Source organism: Oreochromis aureus, unplaced genomic scaffold, assembly GCF_013358895.1.
Source record: "Oreochromis aureus strain Israel breed Guangdong unplaced genomic scaffold, ZZ_aureus HiC_scaffold_45, whole genome shotgun sequence".
Taxonomy (NCBI): Eukaryota; Metazoa; Chordata; class Actinopteri; order Cichliformes; family Cichlidae; genus Oreochromis; species Oreochromis aureus.
This window is the reverse complement of record NW_024108943.1, coordinates 166,882-181,981: the sequence shown is the minus strand read 5'-3', so window position 1 is coordinate 181,981 and position 15,100 is coordinate 166,882. Positions and strand designations below refer to the sequence as shown.

The following is a 15,100-nucleotide window of genomic DNA, read 5'->3' as shown; positions in this document are numbered from 1 at the left end:
CACACTGATGCAGGCAAACCACAGTTGTAGCCACAGCTGCCCTGGGGCAGACTGACAGAAGCGAGGCTGCCATATCGCGCCATCGGCCCCTCTGGCCAACACCAGTAGGCGGTAGGTGAAGTGTCTTACCCAAGGACACAACGACCAGGACAGAGAGAGCAGGGGGATTGAACCTCATCTGTAACCTCCCGTTTACAGATGAGCTTCCCAACCACCTGAACCACGGTCGCCACAGTCGCCCCGTGGTTCAGGTGGGTGAAGATGATGCTTTACTCAATACTTTGTTGAATGTTGTGTTGAGAGGACCGTCTCTAGCCAGCGATGTACAGAATGTGTTACAAGCAGATGATGATTATAATACAGATTTATTTCTGGAGGACATCATGTAAGTGCTTCAGAGTAATGATGCATCAATATCTTGGGATGAGTTGAAATTTATTGTCACAGTTGCTCATAACAGGAGTGGAGGAGGCATTTGTTTGAGACTGGGCAACATGTTGTATGATGACATTTTGTCAAGAAAAGGGAAACATCTATATAATCTCCAAAGTAACGATAGTAACTTGTGCTTTTGTGCCTCGCACACTGTCAGTGGTAGCTTGTCTGAGGATTATAAACTACTCTATGCAAAACCGCTACACAGCAATGCAGGACTCGAACTGACCTTATGTCCGATTGTTAATCAGTGGTGCTGGTTTCAGTCATTATGTAAGTGTGCTGTTTATTATGTCGCCAAACTTCATCAGCTGAGACTGAAAAATTCACTAGGATGAGTGAAAAAATGTTTCTCCCACTGAAAACACTACGTCCAGATGAACAGAATCATTGTTTTGAGATTTTACCAGAAAGGCTTTAGGACCCAGGGGATTGAAGGGAGCGTGTTAGCAGCGGGTGATCACTCTTTCTCCCCGATTCCATCACAGAGGCGTCGCTGTCAGCAGATGTGGTGTGTGGATCTTTAGACGTTGTTGGTAAGCAATATGGAAACTGAAAAATAGAACTTGTATCATCCTATGAGAATATAGCACGAGTGTGGCTCATACTGTGTGTACTTATGGAAGGAGTGCTAAAATATAAGATTTAGATAAGGCTGGTTGGCATTCAGGACCACGCTCACAGTAAAAGAAAGACGAGGAACAAAGCAAATGTTTTGATGTTGTGGATCATGAAACTTTTACTGAAAGATTTGAAATGAACTGTGTGTTGTATTTTTTGTATTTAGTTTTTGTCAGTACTGACTAACAAGAAACTAACCATGCTGTGTGGCAGGTGTATCATTCAGCTTAAGGTGTGAAATGTCCTGTAAAAACTGTGAACTGTAAATATATACTGGTACAGTTATGCAGCCTAAACTGTAGGATGATCTCTGTGTGATATTGTCATTTTTTTCCCCCACTTTTCTCTTTTCTTACACCTTTCCATTGTACTTATTTCAGTCAGGTCAATGGTCTCGGGTTTACAGTCGTGTTTTCAGTTATTTTGTTTGGCGTGGTGCAATACGACAGCCGGGCAAAGTACAATCCCTGAGTGGAGGCTTAATACCTCATTGAAGTTTGCCCCTGTGTTCATGAAATGATGACAGGATGCTCTGAGTTTCTCCTGTTTCCAGATGTTTAGTGCATGTAATACTTGCCTGTGTGTGACTGTGTTCATGCTATTGTGTGTTTGTGACTAAAAAAGGTTAAAGGATTCCTGTTGGTACCATTACTCTTTAATTTCATATGAGGGTCATTTTAATTACAATTTAATTACAAATGATTTAATATATAAAGTTCTGTATATATTTTCTGATATTGACCTCTTGTCACCTTTATTCTGAATTTATTGATTTGAGATTGGATTCTGTATGAATAGCAATAAGGGCTTAATGAGTATGAAAGGGCACACTAAATAACACAGTGGATGTGCTTGTCGATGGTTGTTTGTTGGTCTCTCAGTAAATGATGACCTCAGAGTAGTCTACTTAAATGATACAGTTCTTCTTTCTGTGAAAAACTACAGGTCAGAATATCATAAAGTCGCACACTTTGACAAGTTCATCAGCTGGTAACAAACCTGTTCACAGCTCAGATCCAGACTCAGATTTGGTGCCTTTCAGCGTCTGAAGATGTGTTCGAGTCTCTCCACCAGCCGCCTGATTCTGCTGATCTCCCTGAGTGTGATGATGCTCATCTCTGTATCAGGTACTGTTTTTATTTCTGGAGTTTGCTCTGTTGTCAAAGCTCAGTAACAACAGCTAAAAGTCTGTTTCTCAACACGTTTATAAATCTATCTGACCTTAATGTAACTTGCTAACTGTGAACTAACTGTGTGAAAAGAGACTAAAACTATCACAGACTGTAACAGAGCAGCTGTTTCTGGATAAATTTAAAATGCAACTACACATTTTATATTACTGATTAAATCCAGCTATATTTTTGTCAGTTATATAATTTTTCATATTACACATAGTAACTGGATCAGTAAATTATTTATACAACATTTGAGAGTTGTTTATTTCATTCTCCATGATATCTGAAAGGCTCAAAGAATAATGACAATGTGTGTGATGATGTGCTGCAGGAGCTGACCACGTGGGGATACGCTGCTATAAAAACCATTCTAACCAAAGTACAAGAACCACGTTTGCACCTAAATGTGCAAAAAACATCATCAGCTGCTTTGAACGCGACAGACCAGACTGCCTTCCTGGCTATGAGTAAGTAGAACTTCTTCTAAATTCACTTAAACCAAATAAAATGTAGAAATTGATTTTTGATTAAAACTCCACAAACACAACAATGAAAATGAGATTTGCACTGAAACCTTGATGTAGCAGATAAATGTTCCCCTCTCTAACATACAGCACTACTGTTTGCTCTGTGATTGTTTCTAATTTGGTGATGTTGGGGAATCTGTGAGTTTGTGCTTATGAGCTTGGAGGAAACCTGAGCTGTTCTCTCACAGCATAATGCAAAATGGACACTGCACATGTTCAGTTAACAATAAAATGAAAATGTCTAATCCTTTGATTTGTCTTCCTCTCTCCAAACTTCTTTCTTTATTCTTCTGTTTTTTTTCTTCCAGGGTTAAAATAAGCAGTGGAAGAACATTTTCCTCAGACCAAACACCGAGTGGCTTAAAAGGAAAATAAATGAGGTGAGAAACAAATTATTTATAAAAATGTGGACACAAAGTTTAGAAAAACCAACAGTGACTCTCTAGCAAAAGTGTGAAGATTATACTATAGGTAATAAAAAGACACTGTGTATATCTGTCTAATGGTGCTTCTTCTTTTTCTTCATGTCACCTTCTCTCTTTCACCACCACAGAGAACTCTGCTGTGTCCTCCAATGTTTTCAGCTTAAATAACTGAAGCTATTAATCTTTAATGAGTCCTCCCACTATAGTTTGTATATTCCAGCTGCACCACAGTGTTTAGAAGCAGTGACTAAATGTCATCTTACATGTCTCGTAGGTTTCTTAATTCACACGCTGATTTTCATAGATTTAATCTAAGTAAAGATGATGAAAACGATGAAACAAAGTTAAAGTAAAGCAGCTGCTGGAAACATTTCTGCTCATTTATTAGTTCACACTTTGACAGAAATATTTGTTAAGAAATGTAAATTATTTTTGCAAATTATTCATAGCGCTTTAACAGTCTTGTGTTCACATATATATACAATACAAAACAATTTTACTATATAACATGTTTAAAACCAGGGGTACACCAAATTGCTTCACAGTAAGGAATAAACAGTAAAATTATTACACTGAACAGTAAGTCATTTAAAGAATGTAAAATAGAGAAACAAACAAAGGCATTTGTAAGTAGGGATTGGGAGAATTCATGATAATCCAGAGAAATGAGTAAAGATACGCCAGCTAGTGATTGGTGAGAATTAGCAAATATACTACAAATGTCATTAAATATGAATGTTATTCTGTCTTCAAGCTGAGAACAAAGACAAATCAATAAAAGCTTCTGAAATCAGATTTTTTTAATGGTCTGTGTGATTAATTACCATTTGCTGTGGGTGTTATAACAGACAACAAAATACTTATTGCTGTGATCATTTCATGATGATGTCATGATCACAGGACATCAGGAGGCAGCATTTAACCGATATGGCAGAAGTAAAAGTGAACATTCAGAAATCACTTGAAAAGTTATTCACAAATACATATTTTATTCATACTTTCATTAATGTTGGGTTGCAGGAGCAGCAGACTGAGCACAGACACTCATACGTCCCTCTCCTCAGCCTCCTACTCCAGCTCCTTTAGGGAAACACTGAGGCGTTCCCAAGTCTGCCAAGAAACATACGTCTTTGTCATTCGTTAGATTGCACATAATTAACTCTATTCCTCACATCTTAGTCCCTCCCACTACAGATGACAGCAGAGGAGGTGAAGATGAGGCATGAGACAAGATTTAACAGGTCTATTATGGAGGTGTGGTCCCTGGCTCAGCTGCAAGGGAGAGGTGGTGCAGTGAGCTCAAGGGGGCGGTGCTGGAGAGGCAGGTGGGGCCACAGCTGGTAGCGTTTGAACTGATGACAATCTCTTTTACCCTTATAGTGAAGCGAGAGACTGGCATGAGAATGGAGAGCTGAGACCAGTGCCGAACAGACTGTGGGTCATTATATGTGCGTGTAATTATAAAACTGATATCCAATAGCACAAACATTGCGTGTGTGGAAGTCCATCTTACAAGGACATTAACAGACATCATGGAAACCTTGTTTTAAAGTGGTGTCAGTGTAAAAAGGAATAATGTGATGTCAAACCTATTTGTTTGAGTCTCAGGCACAGAAAGAGTGAGAAGTCTGATCAGCTTAAATAACTGAAGCGATCGATCTTTAAAGAGTCCTCCTCCTATTGCTGTTTGTATATCCAGCTGTGCCACAGTGTTTAGAAACTCTGTTCACCACATCAGACTGACTTCACTTTGATTTAAATCCTTTCTGTCTGGTTTGCTCTCTCTGAATAATGATTTTGTGCATTTTGAGGCTTAAACTGGTTTTTAGAAGCTGTGATTCTGTCCTCTTAGATGCCTTATAGATGTCTTAGTTGACAGACAGCTACTTTTGAGGAATCATCGCAGTCCTTCGACTGTGTGTGGTTTATTGTCGTCTCACAAATTGTAGCTGAAGGCCTGATTTTCTTTAAAATACTTTTAAAAGTTAATATTCAAGGATGTTTTATAGAGAAAGAGAAACTCAAAAAGCAAAGTGCTTTCCCAAAGACTTGAAAATAGTCAAAGATGGAGGCACACACCAGGATTTTGGTGGCTCTCAGTCTACTGAGAATGGTATCCTAACTGTCCCATTTTTGTAGGTTTGTAGTCTTTCACCTCCTTTGGCAGATGTTTTCTTCTGTTTGCATAACCAACAGGTCCCTTTGACCTGTGCGACTCTCACATCTCCTCCCTATTAGCCATGAGTCACTGCCAATAGGGCGCAGATGGATGCAGATACCAGAACTGAGGTTTTAGATTTTCTTCAAAGCATATTTGTACATCTTTACATTTTCTTCAATACAATTGTTATTCATTTATTATAATGTAATCATTTTTGTTCACATCACATTTTAAATGATCTTAAGTTGTGTTCTGTGTAGTTTATACATGTGGTTTTATAACTACAGCATATTTATGGTAGGTTTGAAAAAAACTTGTGCATTAAAACAACATAATAGGAAACCACCAGGAATCTCAAATATTTACTAGTAATGGTTATTGGAAGTATGACTAATGTTCTCTGAGTTCCTTCCATTTTTATAATGTTGCTGACTAACATAGAAGCTAACCATGATGAGCAATCTCATTGCTGACCTCTTCTTTTCTCTCTTTGTGACCAGCTGTGCAGCCTGTTCCTTCACTCATAGTTTGGGTTTGACCTGCTGTCATAAGGTCATCACCCAGGAAATAAAGACAATCAGACGTTACTTTGAACAAAAAACACATTATGAGTGCAGGCAGCACGATTTCCTGTGAGCAAGCTGCAATTTAAAGGGAAGTCAAAGATTTTCCATGTGTAACGGCGACTCCCTCTCTTTGTGGCCTTTGCAGTGGAATTATGTCTTCATAGATGATTTATTACCACATCATCTGAAACCATAGAGGTGGTGAATGACTCTTAGCTGTTATTTGATAACAACAAGCGGGGGAACTTAATATCTCAGGATAAGATAAACACCATGTCCTAATATTTTAGTATTTATATGATAAAATGTATTGTGTCTCTGCTTTTAGGATAACAAACAGGTATGATTCAGTGATTTTGAATCACTGAGAGACAAAATATAAAAATGTGATTACTGCAATTACCTCCATCATCTTTTCCTTTAGCTCAGGGCTCTAGACTAACTTTTTGACATGGGCGCACCGGTACGCCTAACTTAAAAAATTTAGGCGTACCGGCACAAAAGTTAGGCGCACTCAAATTTTTCAACCGCTTCGCTTAACACCGCAGTTTTACATGTGCAGTTTCTTTGGGGGGGAAGTCCATACAGACAATATTCATTTCTAAATTATTAACTAACAATCTTGTGCTTAAAGTGCTTTGTCAATATTGTAGAAAATGTTAAACTTAATCATCATCTTGGCTCCTCTGACGACCTGTTTGCTGCTGCCTGCTGCTGAAAGGCAGTGGGGAGAGGGGACACTTGGGCAGTGCATTTATTGCAGCATATAATGTGTTTTCTGGATACACTGTGCTTTTTCAGCGTTCAAAGATTGATGGCACCATGTCAGAGCTGGCTATGAATTTCAGACGGATCAGTCCTTAACTTAACACAAAAGTTATCAATAGTTCTTTTCATCTTTTCTTATTACCCACAGCTACATCCACTTCTGTTGGGTCTAGGCTGCTCACTAGGGCTGGGTATCATCACTGATTTCTATAATCCATTTGATTCCGGTTCTCAAAGTCCTGATTCGATTCAGTTTAGCCTCAGACAGTCAGAAATATTATAATTCTGATCATTTATCAGTACTGACACTTGTGAGACTTCATCAGAATTGTGAACATCACAGCAGATGCCTTTGTGTCAAAGTAACTGAGAATAAAACACAGAAAAACATGAAGGAGATTTTCCTGGTCTGGCTTTTTATAGCAGATAACCTTAAAAATATTCTGCAATATTGCGTAATTTTAAGAAGTTTAAATTTCTTCAGTATTGAACAGCAGAAATTAGGCTTTCTTGTCGGACGTCATTTACATGAAAAAAGAAAAAGACAGCGCTGTAAACAACGGTAGACTGGTGGGTAATAAGTGAATGAATAATCCAGAAAACAGAGATTTGAGACGGGAAACTGTTCTTGAAGTACACACAGGGAGCTGTGTAGGAAGTGTAATTTTTATCGTGGTGGAAGCAAAACAGCAAAAGTCAGAGGGAATTCATGACGACATTGATCAAATGTGAAGCGTAGCTTGCTGCTTCTTTTGCTGCTGGCTCGGCGAATTTTGGTTGGAGAGACAAAACCTGCAGCTCAGAATCAGCGCAAAAAGACGGAAACACAGCGCCAACCCGACGCATCAGAATCGCTAAGCTCCGACAGCGTGTCCGTCTGCGGGCCGTCCGGTGAGAAAGCCGAGAAAGACAAAGCTGATTCTGATGCGTCGGGTCCGCTCTGTGTTTACGTCTTTGTGTGGAATCCGTTAATGAATTGATATCGCCTTATTAAAGCTACTCACCTCCCTCTTCTATCTGCACTTTCCACTGGACCACGACCAATCAGAGAGGTCCCGCCCCTGACTATCTCTGATTGGTTTAGTCCACGATAGGGGCATAATGTGTGTCTGTTGTTGACCACATGGAGAGTTGCAGAGATTTTTTTTTTTTGTTACCCAAACAGGTGCGACCAAATGTTGGTAACAGTTGGTCGCACCGGTGCCACCAAATGTTTTTTTTTTAGTCGCACCACGGAAAAATTTGGTCGCATTTGCGACCAAATTGGTCGCACTCTAGAGCCCTGCTTTAGCTGCCTCAAATCTCTCGTCTCCTGCTTGAATGGACTCAAACTCCATCATCTTGACCTAGGGCCACTCTAACCACTGTGCTCATGCAGCTGCAGACTGCCACCAACTGTAGTCCAGGACAGTGGATGTGAGGCAGCACACTCTAGAATTATTCCATATACAGGTCCTTCTAAAAAAATTAGCATATTGTGATAAAGTTCATTATTTCCTGTAATGTACTGATAAACATTAGACTTTCATATATTTTAGATTCATAACACACAACTGAAGTAGTTCAAGCCTTTCATTGTTTTAATATTGATGATTTTGGCATACATAACTCATGAAAACCAAAAATTCCTGTCTCAAAAAATTAGCATATTTCATCAGACCAATAAAAGAAAAGTGTTTTTAATACAAAAAAAGTCAACCTTCAAATAATTACATTCAGTTATGCACTCAATACTTAGTCGGGAATCCTTTTGCAGAAATGACTGCTTCAATGCGGCGTGGCATGGAGGCAATCAGCCTGTGGCACTGCTGAGGTGTTATGGAGGCCCAGGATGCTTCGATAGCGGCCTTAAGCTCATCCAGAGTGTTGGGTCTTGCGTCTCTCAACTTTCTCTTCACAATATCCCACAGATTCTCTATGGGCTCAGGTCAGGAGAGTTGGCAGGCCAATTGAGCACAGTAATACCATGGTCAGTAAAGCATTTACCAGTGGTTTTGGCACTGTGAGCAGGTGCCAGGTCGTGCTGAAAAATGAAATCTTCATCTCCATAAAGCTTTTCAGCAGATGGAAGCATGAAGTGCTCCAAAATCTCCTGATAGCTAGCTGCATTGACCCTGCCCTTGATAAAACACAGTGGACCAACACCGGCAGCTGACATGGCACCCCAGACCATCACTGACTGTGGGTACTTGACACTGGACTTCAGGCATTTTGGCATTTCCCTCTCCGCAGTCTTCCTCCAGACTCTGGCACCTTGATTTCCGAATGACATGCAAAAGTTGCTTTCATCCGAAAAAAGTACTTTGGACCACTGAGCAACAGTCCAGTGCTGCTTCTCTGTAGCCCAGGTCAGGCGCTTCTGCCGCTGTTTCTGGTTCAAAGGTGGCTTGACCTGGGGAATGCGGCACCTGTAGCCCACTTCCTGCACACGCCTGTACACGGTGGCTCTGGATGTTTCTACTCCAGACTCAGTCCACTGCTTCCGCAGGTCCCCCAAGGTCTGGAATCGGTTCTTCTCCACAATCTTCCTCAGGGTCCGGTCACCTCTTCTCGTTGTGCAGCGTTTTCTGTCACACTTTTTCCTTCCCACAGACTTCCCACTGAGGTGCCTTGATACAGCACTCTGGGAACAGCCTATTCGTTCAGAAATTTCTTTCTGTGTCTTACCCTCTTGCTTGAAGGTGTCAATGATGGCCTTCTGGACAGCAGTCAGGTCAGCAGTCTTACCCATGATTGCAGTTTTGAGTAATGAGTCAGGCTGGGAGTTTTAAAAGCCTCAGGAATCTTTTGCAGGTGTTTAGAGTTAATTCGTTGATTCAGATGGTTTGGTTAATAGCTCGTTTAGAGAACCTTTTCATGATATGCTAATCTTTTGAGACAGGAATTTTGGGTTTTCATGAGTTATGTATGCCAAAATCATCAATATTAAAACAATGAAAGGCTTGAACTACTTCAGTTGTGTGTAATGAATCTAAAATATATGAAAGTCTAATGTTTATCAGTACATTACAGGAAATAATGAACTTTATCACAATATGCTAATTTTTTGAGAAGGACCTGTATGTATATATATATATGGAATATAAATATTGAATAAAACAGAGTAACGTGGGAGGGAACACAGACGTAGCGATGCTGAACACGAGGAGACTGAGGACTTAAATACACACATGAGGTGATCAGGAGAAGTGCAGACACATGAGGACACAGCTGACTCCAATGAAACATAATGACAACACAGGGGAGAGTAACACTCGACACACTAACATGAGACACGGACCTTCAAAGTAAAACAGGAAATATGACAGGCACAGACTAGACACTAAAGTAAACCTAAGAACAAAACTCTTAACCAGAATAACAATGAAACTTAGGAGTATAATATTCTAAACAGGACAACGAAAGAATCAGAAAAAACACCAAAATACAAGAAACTGAAAATGCCTGATCAAAATGACCAGAACTGTGACACCACGATATGGTTACTGGTTAACGACTTCACCCATCGAAACACCGCGATGGCTGTAATGATGACACTTGATAATGAAAGTCAAAACCAGTGGATGACATCATGGTCATGGCTTCCTCTATCTTCCTCTCTTTATGACCCTTCCACCTGCTTTTTAAACATACATTTTCCCCTGAGTTCAAATGATTTATTAATAAAGTTTGGAAATGGATCATCATGTATTTTGTATGTGATCAGTGGAGTATTAAAGATGACTAAAAAACAGTCATCTTAAGCATCTAATACAGGTGGTTTTTGTGGTGACCACTCATTAAAAGCTGTTAAAAACAAAAGTCATAGAGGAAAGTACTTTCAGATTTGACCACAGAACTGGGTCACCCATTAATTGCAGACAGCTGTTGAAAGGAAACCCCCATAAAGTTACATGTAGGAGGTGCAAACCACTAATAAAATCAACACCCGCAGGTTAACATGAACGAAACTGATCACGTCACAGAGAGTCCCTGTGCTCTTGGTCTGTGGAAGGGCTTTCCACAGACCAAGGGAATCTCTCTCTCTCTCTCTCTCTCTCTCAGGTGAATTAAAATGCTTGAACATATCACATGGTTAAGTGTCAATATTTACATGAGGGATTAAAAATATGAATGAAAAATGAATGTGTTGTGCTGGAAAAACAGCTGATTGAATTTATTGCATAGATACTAATTTTCATAATTAATGTGCAGGCTGGACTCAAACACAGGGCTCAGGAAGGCCAGTTTAAGTTATTTTACTTACAGTGAACTAATCATCTTGAGTTTATCAGTTAGTGAAGATCTGAGCTCAAACGCTAACAGGAGCGGGTCAGATAGCTCCTCCACAGATTCTATTTCAGATTACTGCCTCTCAGGGAAAACAAAACAGGACTTCTGCACAGAGGAGAAAACAAGGAAGCTACAGGCAACGTTTCACAGATGTGAGGTGACAACTTAAAAATCATGTGTGTTTAAAAATATTACTAAACATTTAAATACATCATCCAGCAGCTGGGATTTATTTGACCAGAGGTGGAAAGAGTACTCAAAATTTGTACTCAAGTACAAGTACTGTTACACTGGTTAAATTGTACTCAATTACAAGTAAAAGTACTGGTGTAAAAAAAAAATACTTGAGTAAAAGTACAAAGTACTCTTCTCAAAAACTACTCAGAGTATTAATTACTTTTTAACAGACTGATGTTTTATTCTGTCGTCAATAGCAGTCATTCAACTCGATTCACCAGTATAAATATTTATGTTCAAAGCACATTTTTCAGATGAACAAGGTATAGAAAGGTAACTTGTTTTGTACATAAATGTAGATATAAAAGAAGGAATTTTGTTTGTTAAAACAATGACAAAAATGTTTCTGAACATGCGTAGAACCGTTTAAACTTTTCCCCATACACTGAACAACAGGCAGGTAAGTGTCTTAAACTCTTAGCATTTCTGTCACACTTTACTTTCTGAACCTTTTGTTCAGTTTCAGCAAGAGCTGGTTTTCTAAATTAACAGAGGCTATCCGACTTCGTTTGGCTGTGAAGAGTAAACCAGCACAGCTAAAAAGTCGTTCACACGCAGCAGAAGCAGGTAGAGTTGTGTTCAGTTTAAGAGAGAGGTTTTTGATGGCTGAGAAGGAGTGCAGCAGCTCCATGGTGTCTGTGGCACAAGCAAGATAACCATCAAGCTCAGCTGCACTTTGCAGCCTTCTGGAGATTGGTCTGAGAAGAATTCATCTTCATCAGATGACTCTCTTTGCTGATCCTCACTCTCATGCTCCGTCGTTTCAAGATGTTGTTTAATGTATGCCAAGGCTGTAATTGCAAGTAGATAACACGATTTTGTTATTTACAGGGTTCATACGCCTTTTTCAGGGTCAAATTCAAGCACTTTTAAGCACTTTCAAGGTCTCTTTTCAAGCTTTTCCAGCACACATATACAAATACACATATAAATGTGTGTACTGTCTCAGTGGCTGATAGTGCCCCACAGGTCTCAGTGTGAGCGTGAAGACATTTACAATGTTTAAGTAGTTTAATGCATAGGTGCTGACGATAAACACATTTTGAATGAAAGCCGGGGAACTTTGGTAGCACAGAAACACGTGGCTATTCTTTGTGACCATATGGCTCGGTCCCTCATATTACCATTATTTCACCCAAAGGCACCAAGTTAATACTTAAAAAAGCTGCAGCAATACACACAAATATAAACAGTACTTGGTGACAACTTTGCTTTTAGCCTTTAACCCTCTGGTGTCCAGGGTATAATTGGCCGTTTTTGACTACTTTTGATTTGGCCTCTATATTTCACCTTTAAAACTGTTTATCTAAATTAGAACAACAATTAAGAGATTTAGAAAAAAACAACATACAGATATGAGTGCCAACTTGGCTGAAAGCATTAAAGATGTAAGAAAACAACTAAGCGATCTGTCTATGGAGGAAATAGAAAAGAAACTGAGATTCACAAAACAAACATTTTATGAGTCTGGTTCCAAAGCAACCAAAATACTGGCTAAACGATTAAAATCAATACAAATAAGTAATGCAGTTAATAAGATTAGAGATCCAAATACTAAGGAACTACTATATGAACCAACACAGATAAAAATGCCTTTCAAAAATACTATAAAACATTGTATAATCAACCCGACCAGAAAAATGGACAAGAAATTGAAGAGTACTTGGCTCAGTTAGACCTTCCTTCTATTGGGATAACTCAAAATGAATTTTTAACTAAACCAATCACTAAGGAAAAGCTGGATAGGGCAATAAGGAGATTGAAATCTAACAAAAGTCCAGGGAGTGATGGGTATCCCAATGAGTGGTATAAGACTTTTAAAGAGGACTTGGCTCCTATTTTGATAGATTCTTTTAACTGGACACTAAAACACGCTAAAAGTCCACCCTCTTGGAAAGAGGCCATTATATCAGTCTTACCAAAAGAAGGTAAAAACAAGGAAAACTGAGTCTTATCGCCCAATCTCCATCTTAAATGTGGATTATAAATTATTTACATCCATAATCACAAGAGGCTTAGAGCTGTTTCTCCCGGATTTGGTGGATGAAGACCAGACAGGATTCATTAAGGGGCGACAGACACAAGATAATATACGACGCACATTACATATAATTAACGAAGTTAACAAAGAGAAAATCCCAACAGCTTTAGTGAGCTTAGATGCTGAAAAGGCCTTTGATAGAGTTTCTTGGACGTTTCTTTTTGCTGTTTTGAAAAGAATGGGCTTTAACAGTATCTTCATCGAGTATATACAATCCTTGTACCACAGGCCATTGGCTAGAGTTAAAATAAATGGGGACCTGACAGACAGTTTTGAGCTCTTCAGAGGAACCAGGCAGGGTTGCTGCCTGAGTCCAGCCCTTTTGCTCTGTATATCGAGCCTTTGGCCCAGTATATACTGGCAAAGTGCAGACCTAAAAGGGGTTTCAGTTTCTAAAGTTGAACAACGAATAGGTCTCTTCGCTGATGATATAATTATATACCTACAGGATCCTGATACGACCTCGATTGATTAAAGCAATAAAATATTTTGGCAAAAATTCAGGGTATAAACTAAATATCTTAAAGACTCAAGTACTCTGTCTGAATTATTTCCCCAAAGATTCAATTCAAAACGAATATAAATTAAAATGGGATTCAAATAAGATCAAATATTTAGGTGTCTATCTAACTAGTGAAATAAGTACACTATACGAGGCAAATTATGTAAAGATTAGTAATACAATTCAAAAAGATTTGATTAAATGGGCTCCACTTGTCATGGACCTCAGTTCAAGAATAGAGGCAATAAAAATGAATGTGCTTCCTCGACTACTGTATCTATTCACTTCATTGCCATATACCAGATGCACAATTTGTTAGATGGGATAAATTAGTTAGTAGATGTATTTGGAAAGGGCAAAGCCAAGAATAAGATTTAAAATACTCCAATTAAGAAAAGAAAAGGAGGACTTGCCCTCCGAATTTCAAGGAATATTTCTATGCAGCCCAGCTGAGATACATTGTTTACTGGTGTTCCCGGATTATATCTCAAAATGGAAGCATATGGAGATAAATTATTGCTCATCATGTTATCCACAAGCAAGATTGGGAGAGGAAACTATACAGTCTATGAACGCATAAATTTTATTACTGAATTCACTATTAAACTCTGGTGGATTATAGTGAAGAAATATAGAATTATAGAAGACTGTAAATTGTTGATTTGGCCTGCATTTTCTCAAAAATTCCAAAGTGGACAATGGGACAGTACATTTTAAGATGGGTCAATAAAGGAATTACAGCAATGTGCACATTAATAGACGGGAAAACATTCAAATCCTTCGAGAATCTACAGAGACAATTTGGACTGGATAAATCAGATTTATTTAGGTACTTTCAATTAAGACATTTTTACAATACAGAAATTAGTAAGAAGCTCTTGAGAGAAGGAAGCCAGATAATAGAAATAATAACAGGTGCATATAAAATCCTCCATCAAGAATTTTATCGAAATTATATAATGGTCTGCAAAATTTGAATAGGAATGAAACATTATATATCAAACAAAAGTGGGAATCTGAATTACATCTTGAATTGTCAGAGGATGACTGGCGATCCGTATGTCTCACACAGCATAATTCCACCAGCTCTAGACGATGGAGAGAATATGGCTGGAAAAATGTGATTAGGTTCTTTATTACTCCTTATATTAAAAGCAAGCAGCTGAAAACATCCCAACGATGCTGGAGATTATGTGGAGACTGGGACGTAATCATTCTCATGTGTTTTGAAAGTGTAAACATATCAAACCTTACTGGGAAAGCATTGCAGTAACAATGAAGAGAGTGCTGGGGTATGAAGTGCCGTGTGAGGCACGAGTAATGTATTTTGGAATATGGGGAAATGTAAGAAAGGAGGACCATTATTTGTT

General features: G+C 38.8%; 1 long non-coding RNA gene across 2 annotated transcripts; it reads left to right on the top strand.

The window, feature by feature from the left end:
* Positions 1-902: 902 nt before the first annotated feature.
* On the top strand, positions 903-3,702 carry LOC120437076. 2 transcript variants are annotated; one of them, XR_005610807.1, is made up of 5 exons: positions 903-971; positions 2,066-2,183; positions 2,563-2,698; positions 3,067-3,138; positions 3,312-3,702. It is a non-coding gene; the product is annotated as an uncharacterized LOC120437076 (long non-coding RNA). The 2 variants fall into 2 exon arrangements; XR_005610806.1 differs by having other exon boundaries at positions 905-971; positions 2,002-2,183.
* The last annotated feature ends 11,398 nt before the right edge of the window (positions 3,703-15,100 follow it).